General features: G+C 40.6%; 1 pseudogene; it reads right to left on the minus strand.

Annotated features, from left to right (window-relative positions):
* Positions 1–2,744: 2,744 nt before the first annotated feature.
* LOC106727460 lies at positions 2,745–3,675 on the minus strand (annotated as a pseudogene).
* Between the last annotated feature and the right edge of the window lie 11,365 nt (positions 3,676–15,040).

Below are 15,040 nucleotides of genomic sequence, written 5' to 3' on the forward strand. Positions count from 1 at the left end.
TTTGGACCACCTTAAAGATGGGCGAGGTGGAAGGAAATTTGAGGACAAAAAGTCACTTACTCCCCAAATCATTCCCACTCAGTTGGTCAACTTCCCAAGAACTCCCAGCATTAGCATTATTAATAGTTTACATTAAATTCATTTCTTTTAGAAATCCTGTTAACGTGCAAATATTTTTAAAGAGATATTTGCACTTTAAAATATCTCTTTATAAAATATCTATTAGTCATTAGCACCTTAATAACTGGTTCATGACTTACATAGCAACTTACTTGAAAAACTTCAACCCAAACAATGTTAACTATACTGCTAGAATATGCTAAGTACAGCATCTAGCTGGAATTAGGAAAAGGTAATACCTGCTCACAAAAGACTGTTTACATCTGGAGATAAATATAAACAGGTAATTTCGATGCGATATGGAACCTCACCAGGACTGGCTTTGCATGAGTAATGGAAAGAGAAAGAAGTGTATGAGAGTTAAAAAGCACATCAAAAAAAGCATTAAAGGCAGGGCCTCTGAATTATGTGTACACCTGCGGATCTTATGAAAATGGCTCTAAAATGCCAGTCCAATGGGGCCTGAGATCCCACGTTCCTAACAAGCTCCCAGATGATGCCATGCTGCTGTCCTCAGAGCTTTCTTTGAGTAGGAGGGACTAGATAAGCAACCCAGCATGGGATCCTGACTCAGTAGAGAAGGAATGAAAAAAGGGAGGGAGGGAGAAATTCTTTCCATCTTGTGCAAGTGTCTCTGGGAGAGGGAGGGAGGGAGGGAGGGGGGGAATGAGGTGATAAAGTCAAGACTTGATTGATGAATGTGAATCACTAGGAGCAAGAGCATGACAGCGTTGGAAAGACTAGTGTCTGATTTCTGATGGAGACACAATGTCAAGGCAATACAGTCTTGAGATGACCAATTTTCTGTGGTGGTGATTATAGCAAGTGAAAGAAATGGACTTGGAACAAATATGTATTTATAATTTTAATGGGGGAATAGCCAAGGATTTAGAACCTTTCTCAATTCGAAAACTCATAAGCTTCTGATAACATGAGAATCATATGGACAAGAGCTATGCGAAAGAATTAATTTGAGTCATCTGGAATCAAGGCTTGTATGAGGAAAATTAGACCCCTCTGTCCCCTGTTTAGATTTATGAGACATTATTAGCCAGCCAACTTCTTAAAGGTTTTGTTAAAACTCAAAAGCAGATCAATCTCATTCCTTTTTCCAATTTTTTTCTTAGCATGTTCCGAGTAGTAAATGTACACTAGCGGTCTCATGTTTTTCTAATTTGCCATTATCTATTTGCCATGTTTCCTAAATGAGAATTTCGTAAGGCGACGCAGGTCTATAGTACCTCAGAGGTCATTTATCCAGGGACACTTTAGTGCTTAAGACCAGGACTGACCCAGGAAGCTTGAAACTTCACTACAAATAGGAAAACCCATTAGTTCTCCTCAATTGAAAGGCTGATATAAGTGAGAGTGTTCCTACTCCTGCTCACATACGCATATGCCCTAGGAGCCCTGTACTAGGAATCGATCCAAGCTTAGATGACTCACATAACCAGTGAATTTTCTTCCACTTTTAACACTGAATGCATAGCATGTGCTATTTTATATTTTACAAGCTCTCACCTGCCCAGTTAAAAATTGGGTTGCATCCATATTTTATTAAAATACATTAAAAGACTATCTTGTAGCTCTGGCTTTGATGACCTTTTCTTCTATTTCCTTTAAAAAAGTCAAATTTATCATATTTTCTACCTTTCATGCCTGCAAATTGCCCCTTCAATAGAACTTCCTAATTCATCCAATGGTGCTACCGACTACCTGGGTGCTCAAGCCAAAACAGGTGAATTAACATGCTCAGACTGTTGGTTCTCAAAGTGCAGTTTCTGGAGAAGCAACATTCATTATCGTTACCTGGAACTTGTTAGAAATGCAAAATCTAGGGCCCACTCAAGGTCTACTGAGTCAGAAACTCTGGCAATGGAGCCACCAATCTGCCTTAACAGTCCTTCCAATGACTCGGATCACAGGCATGCTTGAGAACCACTAAATTTAAAAATAGTGAAGTTAAAAAATAATAATAATAAAAATGAAGTAAAAATAGTGAGGTTAATAGGGTGGGGCAATTGTTTCTGCCTGGAGGCTACTTGTTACTCTCAGTCTATATAAGGGGCAAGGTGTTTTCCAATAGAGTGGGTCAGCTGTCTTCTCCCTAGGCAATGTTGTCTGTATAGCAATTGTCTATGTGGGAAAGACTACCTCTGCAGCTTGAGGGAATGGCTCAGCACAGGAAACCGGGTGTCCCAGAGCCCTTGAACCTGGCTTCTGCTCACCCTGCTCCAGTCCACTCTGCTGCTGCTGCCTTGGAGCACAAGATGGTTGGCTCCACAGGGAATTTTATGCGTTGGCCCTTTAAGAGGGTGCCTGAATTTCCAGCCATCTCTCCCTGGCAGACAGCTACCCCGCTGCTGCTTTTCACAGCCAGATACTATGTGGGTACCCTTCGCAGTTCTGGTGCTCTCTGCTGCGGGGGGGCGGGGCAGGGGGACCAGCTTGGGGATTAGACCCCAGAGGTCTCAGTGGCAACCCCCACAGCTGAGATAGCTCTCCGGAACTTCAACCCTTTCGCATCTCCGCCCCTCTTAGCAGCCTCTATGTGGTCTCCACTTTCCATCCTCAGGTGTCAGGGTTCTCTCCAGCGAGTCTTCCGTTGATTATTCAGTAAGTTTTTCTGTATTTTAGTTGTAATTCCAGTGTGGACCTGGGAGCGTGCCCGTGCAGCATCCACTTACTCAGCCGCCGTTTGTAAGGACAATGTGTCTGGCTCTGGAGCAAGGGATGATGAAGAGCTTACCCCACACATCCCAATCCGAAATGACATGTCCACGTTCCCCTCCCAGATATCCACGCCGCTGTCACACCGCCCGAGGTCACTGAAGTAGCTTCTGTTCGTGGCGCACAGTCCCCCAGCCACTGTAGGAGACGTGACTGGTGCGCAGCTCCTTCTGGCCCTCCGAGCTCGGAAAGGGGAACAAGATCCCATTTGAAGTACAGTCCCCAGCTGAACCCTCCAGGCACCACAGGGGACGAGCTGTAGGCCAGCGAGTCCGCGGATGAGATCGATCACAGGCACAGGACCGTCCGTGGTCCTCCCTCGGCAGCCAGCGAGGGCTGCAGCCACGTCACACTCACTTCACGGTGGCTGTCCAGGAACACCAGGGCGTCTCCTGCTCCATGGGCTGCTCCTATCATTCTTCCTTGAATTAATCCCTCACACTTTGTATTTCTTATTAATCTAATTTTTCCAGGGAGGTGTTTTTGGGCAAATTCATCTAGTTCTCCTTTCAAATCATGGAAGTCCCTGTTGTCGTTCATGAGGATGATTTCATGGAGAAGCCGGGCTGGTATGCGGTCCAGGATGCTGTGCACAGTCTGCAGCAAAGCAGACAAGGCTCTGTCGTAGAAACAAATAACAACACTAGCGACTGGCAGATCCGTAGGGTATGCCTTGTCTTTACGAGCTGCATTCCTTGTCTGGCACATCTCTGTGGTAGTCCAAGGGGTTGTTAAGCATATTGAAGGCATGTTTCTGATACCCCAAGTCTCTCAACTCCTGATCATATTCATGAAATATCATACTCAATTCAGAAGAGAAAAAAAAATGGTGAGGTTAACATCAGATGGTCTGTAGACATTGTGGGAACCCTAACCAGAGTACGCCGGATGATCAAGGCCAATTTGCCATACTCGTGCATGCAGGCAGTATTATTAGGTGAAAGGCCCCTTTGTCCTACACAGGTGAGAGGGCAATGACTCAATAGTAGCAATATACATACTGTGCAAGCACACCCTATGTAACCTGCTTATGTTAATGTAGCGTGAGCGTCACTAATTGGCACGAGGCCTCTTTTGTTTGAGCGTGTATATAAGTTGCCACTGACCAGCCAGTGCGTGGCTGCTTTTGCGTGGCTGCTTTTGTGGGGCTTTTGAAGAACTACTTTGTCTGATGGCTCCTGTAGTAGCAATGGCTACTTGGTCGACAATAAAGTCTCTCCTGTATATGCCTACAACCTCTCGTGTCTTCATCTAATACCCAGCAGCCGAGGAGCTGTGCTCCCACAGATATTTAATTTGCAAGTTGTTGTTTTCTTGCTACATTTTGGAACACACACACACACATTTTTAGGCCCATGAAAAATTCCTAGTACAAAGTAAAACTAATCATCGCCTAATGCAGGGGTCCTCAAACTACGGCCCGCGGGCCACATGCAAATACAAATATTGTATTTGTTCCCGTTTTGTTTTTTTACTTCAAAATAAGATATGTGTAGTGGGCATAGTTTTTTTTTAAACTATAGTCCGGCCCTCCAACGGTCTGAGAGACAGTGAACTGGCCCCCTGTTTAAAAAGTTTGAGGACCCCTGGCTAATGGATAACATGGTACTGCTCTGCTTTATTCCCTCCACAACGAGTACAGCCCGACTTGCTGCTGAGAGAGGAGGCTCTATGGAGAGAATACTTTCTGAAATAATCTGTTCAGACATATGTCTTCCCCACCACACCTTCTGCTCCTTGTAAGAAGTGGCCCTGTCCAAGTACTGACCCCTATGTATGTACAGTGTCTAATACCTAGAGGGCACTCAGAAAATGTGTTAAACCACCAAACTGTAAAATGGTTCTCCCAGCGAGAGCCATGGACACAGAAACCTTTACTCAGGTGTATGCATGCTGATTCATGATCTTATGTTTAGCTTGGTTCTCTTTTCTAATTAGTACAACTCTGATTGGTTTAATTAACAGTAATCATCAAATTAGCAAAACCTAAACATTACTGAGTTGGTAATATAATGAAAAACAGGTTTTGTCCAGCAGATGGCAGTAGAGCTCAGTTTAATAATTTCAATTGTTAATGAGCTTGAAAAATTAATAACAATGATGGCAAAAAAAAACCCAAAAAACACTTGCCCCCACAATAGCATTTTTCTGTTGACGTTTGAGGAAATGGCATCTACATTTAAAAAGAAAAATCCACATAAGCATTCAAACATATTGGAAATGCTGCAAGTATGAACTTCCAAACATGGTGTTAATGGTCAATCAATTTCTTCCACGTCAAAGTTTAAAACAGTTTAAACTGGATGTCAAGTTATTGTTAACTAGAGTCAGAATCCCTGGAGATGAGGGACATGCAGGACTGGATATAAAAGATTATTCCAATGTGTATTATGGTGCGAGTTGAGACTTTTCTGAAGACTCAAACTTCATTCACGTTACCAATTATTTAGCTCTCTTTTCTTTCTCAAAAGTAATATCAAACCATACTTTTATGCTTAAAAGGAGAGAGGGCAAGACAAAAGGGAGCCCAAAGTGTTGTGGTTTTGTTTTTATGGAAGAAAAATTCACCAAGCCCAAAGGGTTTTGAAAGAGACTGGTGAATTCATCACACTGGAAAATGTTTATAATTACCATTATTATGAGGTTTTTCCCAGTTCTGAATGTCTATTTTGTTTCTAAGAAAAGGAAGCTTTTCCAGTAAGCCTGGAAAGGCATGTCTTCATCTAGAAGAGTATCCTGGAATGGGGCCTTGTATCTTTTGGGCTCTCTCTCTCCAGGCTCCTGTCCCCCTCCAGCTTTCTCTCTGCACTTCAGCAGCGCACCTTCCTTTCCGTGCCTTGAGGACAGATACACAAAATCACACCCAAGAATCTCAGTGATGTGGTCACTGCTGAGAGGCCACCCTGGCTACCACAGGGTAGGGCAAAGGTATGGATAGAAGGTGAATCGACGGGCCTTCAGGCTTCCTGCCACACTCCAGCTAGGGCAGGTCCATTTTAATCAAGGGGCTGCATGGTAGCTATTCCCATGTTTATTATTTCCAGCTTAGAGTAAAGAAAATGGCTCTTTTGGTGTTCAATCCCTCCAACACAGACACATAGAGACACAGACACACACACACACACACACACACACACACAGATATACACATACACATACACAGATATACACATACACACCCCTCAAACACAAAGCTCTGTCACAGTCTTCTCCATGTCTACCTGAACTCTCTCCCATCCCATCTTCAGCCCCACCCAGCCTCAGATTGCCTAACGACTCCGTGATGAGTCAGGACAGAGAGGTACTTTTATAAAAATCCCCATCCTCTGTGGCAGCCTGTTTACCGTACTTTCAAACTACCATGTCTTAAGGAAGAGAAAGAAAGTTTATATTCTCAGAAATATTAGAAGATTTTTTTAAAAGGGCAAGAAGCAACGGACTTTATTAATAACTTGGCTGGAAAGTGGCAAGGCAACATCTGGAATACTTATTACCCATTGGGCATGCTATTCATCTCCATGGGGGAGATTCAACATGACGAGCTCTGTCTAAGGGAAATCAGCCCCATCTAGTTAAATTAGAATGATTAGGGTCATTTAGACGGAGGAAGTCTAATTTGTGTGGATCTGGAGATTTCATACAAACTGGAATACCTAAGTATTTAATCTTCCCTGAAGCTCAATTTGAAATTGAAAGAGACTATTGCATGGATGTATAATGAGATGAGACATATTAGAAATTAGCTTAACTATCACTGCACTGTGAGCAAGTAGTCCAAGAAATCAAAGACTGTTTCACTGGCAGTTTGTACACAATAATAGAAGAAAACACCCTGTACAACTCATTAGCCATTCTATTATGTGATGAACTCCTTAAAGGGAAACTGGAGCATTCAGAGTGAACTTGAATTTTTTTCTACCGCTCTGTAAAAATTCTCCCACCAAATTTATGCTGTAAAGTAGATGTCAACAGAATTCAATCCTAACCTTACCTTCTACCATGGGGGCGCTGAACCTTTCTGGCGTCATGGATGCCTTTAACAGGCTGCTGAGGGCTGTGGACCCTTATCAGAATAATGCTTTAATATATAAAGTACATGGGATTTTGTTTTAAATATGTAAATAGCTTTAATATGTAGATTACAAAGGAAATCAACTATATTGAAATGTAGATATCAAAGTAGTTTTAAATGTGTGTAGTATCTGTGCTTTTCTTTATTAGCACATCTAATAAACAAAGTCTAGTGAAGTATCTGATACCTCTGATGAAAAGAAATAACTGTTATCCTGTGGTATAAAAATATGGGTGAGGTTATCAGTAAGAAGCCTTAGGTAGTACAATTACAACTGTGTTTGTTGCCTATATTAGTAAATGAGGGAAATGCTTAATTCCAGTTAGAACTGAGTGAAAATTAATGTGCGTTTGTTTTCCATTCATGTTCACAGACCATCAGATCTGCTAAACAACCACCCAAGTTTGGTGAAGAACTCTGGTTCTGCAACTAAGTAGATGGGTGTGACGCAGGTAAGACTGGGGTCACTATAGGAGAACGTAGGGTAGTCAAGCTCCCAAGACTCCAGACACATCCAAAGGAGGCACTGCGCGTGGCAATCCACCTTTCTAAACAGACAAGGTAATAAAGCAGAGTGCGAGAGGGCGGGAGTTGGGGTTGGGCAGATGACTGGTCCTCGGGGCTGACAAACCTACTCCAGGCAGACATGTGCCCCGGAGAACACTGCTACCCGCAGACCTTTGCAGTGACTGCAGGCTGCCCCCGAGTCACTGGGGCTGACAAACCTACTCCAGGCAGACACGCTGCTACCCACAGACCTTTGCAGTGACTGCAGGCTGCCCCCGAGTCACAGTGACTCCAGGCAGAAACCAAATCCGTTAGTCCATCCCCTGTCAACCTGGAGCCAAGCCTAGGGAAAGTTCCACTGCTGCTTGAATGGCATTTGGGAAGGGAGCAAATGTTCTACACGGTGCCACCTGTTGACTCTAATCAGATAAATTAAGGAGTGGGGCATGTTTCCACCATTTGGTTTGGTTTTATTTTAGTCCCCAAGTCCCTTTGCTCTCATTTGAAGGCCTCGCACTTTCTCACTCGCAAAGCACATCCTGCCTCATCACTGAGCCGCCTCCCCAGGCTGAAGCACCCCCGGCCATGAGCGTCCAGAGGGACACCCGGTCCAGCAAACCCTCCGTAACATCACAGAGGCCACCTCTTGGTCTTGACGTACTTAAGATCATCTCTCTTTATAAATACATTAATGAAGTTAAGCTTCAAAATCTCATCCAGACCTTCGCAAAAGGGAAATAGACGCTGATTCTCTACACCAGCATCAAATCTAGCTAGACCTTGAGATAAAAAAAAGTAAAAAGAGCCATCAAAACTCACATTGATCTGACAAAATAAGGTAAAGACCTTGAGGCAGGGATTCAGAGTCAAATCCCCAGAGACTAATAAGTTATGCGGACGCCTGGAGCATCCCTCGGGATTCTAGCAGGGTGGCTAGGCAGTGGGTGTTAAGTCCAAGTCGGAACCTGTAGTCTAGTGCTGTGCCACACACACCTTAGACACTCCTTCTTGCCATTTAAGATGTGTCTGAGCAACAGTTATGACAAAGAAGAGAGAAAAAAAACTGGGCTGATAACTCAAACTTGCCAGGACAAGTACAAAATGTTACGGATTGTACAATTATAGCACCATTGCATTTGTTAAACTGATGATTAAATGGGTGACGGCCTCCAAGAGACAGTACACTGAGATCAGGCAGTTAACAGCCTCCACCCTGAAGAATACTAAAAAACAAAGCACTGCATTGTTGAGCCACCTAGATTGCTAATAGGGAAGTCTCCCTGATTCCAGGTGTCTTATGGCTATGAGCATTTCCCAGCACCATTTCTTGGACTGTTCCCTTCATTTATTTTGTTCTGAGCTGCTTAGAAGAAATGGATATTGTTCACATAATCTCTGAAAACAGAAAACACAGATTCGGAAAAGGGTGTTCAGGCCCGGACTGCATGGCTCAGTGGTTGAACTTTGAACCTATGAACCAGGAGGTTATGGTTCAATTCCTCATCGGGGTGCATGCCCGGGTTGTGGGCTTGATTCCCAATGTGGAGCATGCAGGAGGCAGCTGATCAATGATTCTCTCTCATCATTGATGTTTCTATCTCTCCCTCTCCCTTCCTCTCTGAAATCAATAAAAACATTTGCAAGTATCCTTAATGTAAAATTATCTAAAATAGGTGTAACACTTCTAAGTAACTAGCAAAAAAAGGAAAAATATTAAGGAACATGTAATCAATTCTCCAAGACAGATGGCTTCATGTACAGTAGATTCATTTTTTAATAAAATTATAGTGAGATGAAATATACAAAGTTGTTACTAGGGACACTAATCTCCATTCTTTAGTGGGATTTTATTGGAAACACTTAATACTACGAGAAAGCACTACAAGGCTGGCTTCTAGAATATTTTACAATCATGTCACTTAGCACAGGCATGTTCTGTGAATATTAATAGCCTGATTCCAAGTTATTCATCAGCAGTGACCTTCAAGCATGCTAAGCACTCTTTACAGAGTTTGAATTTAAAGAAAGAGATATTTTAGCCAAGAGTCTAATTTCCTTCTACAATATAAAAATGAGGGAACTGCAGGGAATAAGAATGTATTTGGTCTCTTTCATGAATCAGACATTTAGTACTAAATGTATTTTAACCATAACCATTGACACACTTGAATATGATATTTCTCCAAGATAGAATCACTGGGAAAATCATCCTTCTGTATAACTTCATTATTATATAACTATAGTGATTGGCCTTTTAGATTTAGCACAGGCAGACAGAAATATACCATAGGAGCAGAGTAGAGATACTAAAAACAGATTCTCAGATATATGGACACTTGTAATTTCTTGGAAATGTTCTTACAAATCAGTAGAGGGGAAAATGGACTGTTCAATGCCTAGTCTCAAGACATTTTATTATTTATATGTTAAAAAATTATCTCTATTTTACATCATACTTAAAGATATAGAAATATAAAGAAAATATGGGTAAAATATTGGATTTGTAAAAGATTTCTTAAAAATGATTTCTTAAATAAAAAGCACAAAAGATTAATAAATTTGAAAACTTTAAAATTAAAATGCTGTATACAACACATGAATATAAAAATACATTACAGACTGAGAAAATATTTACAAAGCATATAAAAATGGTTTATATTCAGAATAGATAAAGAGTTCCTACAAATGAATAAGAGAAATACACACCAAAAAAAACTACCTAGTTATAAAATGGGCATAGGCTGCATAGAGGCAATTTACAAAAAGTAAATTGAATTGCCAATGAGCATATTACTAGCAATGCTCATCATCATTAACGGTTGAAATACAAGTTAAAATTAAAGGATATTATCTTATACCTATTCCGATTGGCAGGTATTTTTAAAACCTGACTTTTTCAAGATTTGGTGAGGACCTGTAGCATTGGGAACTCTCATACATGACAGAAATATACAACTGAGGTCCATTGTTGGAGGCCAACCCACAGCAATATGTAGCGAAGTTGAAGATGCCTGAACCCTATGGACTAGCAAGTCCATCTGTATACCTTAAAGAAACTCATGCTGGTGCACAGGAACACACACACAGTGGTGCTCATTTCAGCATCAACAGGAAAAGAGGTAAGTAAATTATCGTGAAATATTATACAGTCATGAAAAATGAATGAATTAGAGCAACGTATCAATATGGATAAATCTCAAAAACGATGCTAAATGTATAAAGTGAGATGCAGCAGTATGTGTAAAGTTTATTATGAGTCTGTGTATTTTTATATGCATAAAGTACTTTATAATTTTATAGGTAAGAAAATAGAATGAAAATTTTCATTATGAGTAGCAGGAAGCAGACAACTAGTAACCCTTTCTAGTGCACGCCACACCATATTTTAAGCACAGGGCTTGCCTCAAGTCCATGATGGGTCTTTTGTTCACCAAAATTTCCTGAGATTGAATTACATTATATCTAATTATTCATTACCAAAACAAAACAAAAACAACACAAGAGAAACACAATCTCTTTTTCTAAAGACACTGGGGTCTGATAGCATTAAAAGTAAGCAACTAATGAAGGGACTTCCATCACATTTCTTTAAATCTGCAAAATATCCCCACACACTGAATCACAGCACTTCCTGGCACACGGAAGCTGTTAGAGGTGGCATGTGGAAGTGTTAAAGAAAAAGCAAGCATGAACCAGTCAGCATGGTTCAGTGGTTGAACGCTGACCTACTAGTATGAACTTTCCATTCCCAGTCAGGGCACATACCCAAGTTGCAGGCTCAATCCCCAGTAGGGGGCGTGCGGGAGACAGTCTAGCAATAATTCTCTCTCATCATTGATATTTTTCTCTCTCTCTCCCTCTCCCTTCCTCTCTGAAATCAATAAAAATATGTATTAAGAAAAAGAAACAGAAGATATCAGCTGGATTAACTAGAGAAGGCTAACTGTGCAGAAGGAGGGTGGCAAGATTGAGTAAACAAAAATACTGGATACTGAGTTAAGTTTGAAACTTCAAGTAAACAACAAATAATTTTTATTTATAGCTGTATCCTAACATAAATGTATTCTCATAACTCAGAAATTCACTCTAAGCACAGGAATGTCTATTAGGAAATAATGTGGAGTAGGACATAAAGGAAATACAGAGCTTGGCTGTCTGCCAGAACTCAGTTTGAACTGCAGCTCTTTAGCTGTGTGACTCCAAGAAAAAGGTTTAACTTCTCTGAGCAACATCTCATTTCTTAAAGGAGAATAATAATATCTATCTTACAAGAGTTACTGAACTAGCACGTGTGAGAATTTGGCTCATAGTAGTTAGTCAGTAAATGACTTTTAAAAACCAATGTAACAATTATAAAGTGCTTAATATGACAATTCTTTTTTTAAATATATTTTTATTGATTTCAGAGAGGAAAGGAGAGGGAGAACTAGAAACAATAATAATGAGAATCATTGATTGGCTGCCTCCTGCACGCCCCCTACTGGAGATTGAGCCCACACCTGGGCATGTGCCCTTGACCAGAATCTAACTCAGGACCCTTCAGTCTGCAGGCCAATGCTCGGTCCACTGAGCCAAACCAACTAGGGTATGACAATTCTTTTTAGGCACTGGGGAAATACAGATGAATAAGAAATGAACTCTTATTCCAAAAGAGCTTAGTGTGTGCGTGTGTGTGTGTGTGTGTGTGTGTGTGTGTGTGTGTGTGATATTTACAAACCAGGAACGTTCTATAACATTGCTGGGTGCAAAAGATGTAGACAACCACTGGATCAGAAATCATCAATTTGACTGTTCACACCCAACATCAGATCCATTTAAGGACCCCTATGATCTAGCCTGGAGATACCTTTGCAGCTTTAAGTTCTATCCCGTCCTCTACCAAGCATGTCAAACTCGCGGCCCACAGGTCACATGGCTCATTTAAATAAGTTTGACATGCTTGTTACACGCTACTCTACTCTCACACTTCCTTGAATGTGCCTGTTATTTAGTTCATACTGTTCCCTGCCAGGCCTTGTCCTTATCTACTTGTCCAAATCCAACCCTATGCTTGAGGTCTAATGTACAGTGCACTTCCTTCTCAATGTTTCATCCATTCCCCTTAGTCAAAATGTGTCTCTCTCTCTTCTGTATTCTACTAAGCAGGTTCACTTAGACCCATGGTCAGCAAACTGCGGCTCGCAAGCCACATGCGGCTCTTTGGCCCCTTAAGCGTGGCTCTTCCTAAGCCTTAGGAGTGCCCTTATTAAGTTAATAACAATGTACCTACCTATATAGTTTAAGTTTAAAAAATTTGGCTCTCTAAAGAAATTTCAATCGTTGTACTATTGATATTTGACTCTATTGACTAATGAGTTTGCCGACCACTGACTTAGACCACTGTTGTGGAACCTAAACTTAATGGCTTTAGACTGTAGTTACTCCTGTCTGTCACCTGCACTTGATTGTGGGCGGAAACACAATTTATTCATTTTCGTGTCACCCTTGTATGTAGCATATGATTCATGTTCAGTAAATGCTTGTGCTGCCTTTCCAGATGAAACTAGGCTTTTATTTCTATAAATGCAAATAAACAATTCTGATAACAAAATCCCTTCTCAGGCAGGAGCCTGAGGGTAAAGTTTTGATTCAATTGAAACATGAAAACTTCACACATATATTTTTTGTATTAAGTGACCCAGAATTGGCAATACAACAAACTCCAGTGTATATACTGTGAACTAAGACAAAGAAAGTTGCAGATGTAAAATACAACCTGTTTTTATAAAAAAATGCAATTATTATTATTACCTTATGATTATATATGTTAGATTATGTATAGAAAACCCTTGAAAATACATGCTAAACTATTTTTGCTAGGAATTATGGAAAATTTACCTTTTCTATATTATAGAGTGCTGCATCATTTTACAATAAGCAGGTGCAGTTTTATAAACAGAAAAAAAAATGAACTTCAAAAAAAATGAATTAACCCAAGGAGTTATGTCATTAAGTCTTTTGCCTGTTTTCATGTTAACATTTTTACTTTTGTTTAACATAAAATAAGACTTTTCCTAAAGTAAATGAGTGGCAGTAGTTCTAGTTTTCAAAGTAAAAGAAAACAAACACTTCTTGTGCCTTCCTTCCCTTCTGTACTGGGGACCCAAAAGAAACAGAAACGTTGGATCATGACAACAAAACTTATATAAAAGGCGAAAAGTATCAACCAAAATTATTTCCTGGCTTTTCCCCCCTCCCTGTTCTTGTTAGTCTGACACACTTAGGAACTTCATTTTTGGTCCGCCTCTCTTCAATGTGAGTTGAGGTTTTTTTCTAACACTGCAAATGATGAGTCAAGTGGGAAGCAGTCGAGTGCAGTATTGATTTAGCAGAGAGATAAGGGGAGCAGGCTCTTCAGTATGTCCCTGCCTCCCTTGGGACAGCTGAGGAGAACTTGGCTGAACCTGAAGTGGTGTAAATATCATCCTGAGATGAAGCCCCTTTCACAGAATTGATGTAGGGGAGCTAAACGCTGTCTCAAAGCGAACGCGCATCTTCAGTGAACAAGCTCACAGCTGCTCAGGGCAGAGGGCAGAGACACAGCAAGGGGGAGTGGGATACGGAACCAGCTTCCCAAGTAGGTAAGGAAATATAGCCCCAAACCATCACTCAGCAAATGTTCTTTTCGACACTTAAGGTACCGCCGAGAAAATTTTTAAAAAAAGAAGCATATCTCATCTTGAAACGTCTTGAATGTTTAGTGTTTAATTTTATTTGGGGAACATCTTGATCTCAGGACAGCTGTGAAGCAAGAACTTCCCTTTTCCAGCTTTCTGAGAGGGAACTAAATGATGGGTGAACTCAAACCAGAGCTGAGATGAGAGGCAATATTCATTTCCATTAGGACTAGGGAGAATCAACATTACAAAGATATAGTGCTTTTCTACAATGCCAGGGGAATAAGGAGAATAGGGATATGGGACTTTCAACTTTTTTATTTCTGAAGTGGAATAGAATTGATAGGTGATGTTTAGTTCTCGGGAGTATGATTATATCACTGAGTATTCCTCTTATTCAACTTTCCTTCTTTAATTCATGTATTCATTAATCTATTCAGTGAATATGTATTACATCTCACTATGTCCAAAGCACTGCTAAGTACATATGATACCATTTCACAAATGCTTAACACCCAGGAATACTGGTAATAGGTTTCTGCTTCTCTCACACAGAGGAAGGAAGGAATGTTACTCCTCCTCCCTCACACTCTGCCCAGCGGCTCCCATTTCTGTCTGCATTGGGCCTTGCTTTGGAGAGCATTGACCTTTAACAAGTTACCTTTAATCTGCATAAACCGACTCAACGGGAGTTTTCAATCACATTTTTAAATAATTTATAAAAAATATTAATAATTTAATGTGTGTTTCAAAACTTTACTGTACATTGAAATAATCTAAAAGAGTCTTTCATTTTTTGATGTCCAGTCTGCATCCATACTACACAAATTAGGATCTCTGGAAATGAGACCAGGCATCAGTGTTTGGGTTTTTTGGTTTGTTTGTTTTTTAACAACTCCCCTAGATTTCAATGTGCAGCCCAGGTTGAGAACCAATGCTTTAATGAAACTTGGAA

This window comes from Myotis brandtii, unplaced genomic scaffold (genome assembly GCF_000412655.1).
Source record: "Myotis brandtii unplaced genomic scaffold, ASM41265v1 scaffold43, whole genome shotgun sequence".
In the NCBI taxonomy this organism is placed as follows: Eukaryota; Metazoa; Chordata; class Mammalia; order Chiroptera; family Vespertilionidae; genus Myotis; species Myotis brandtii.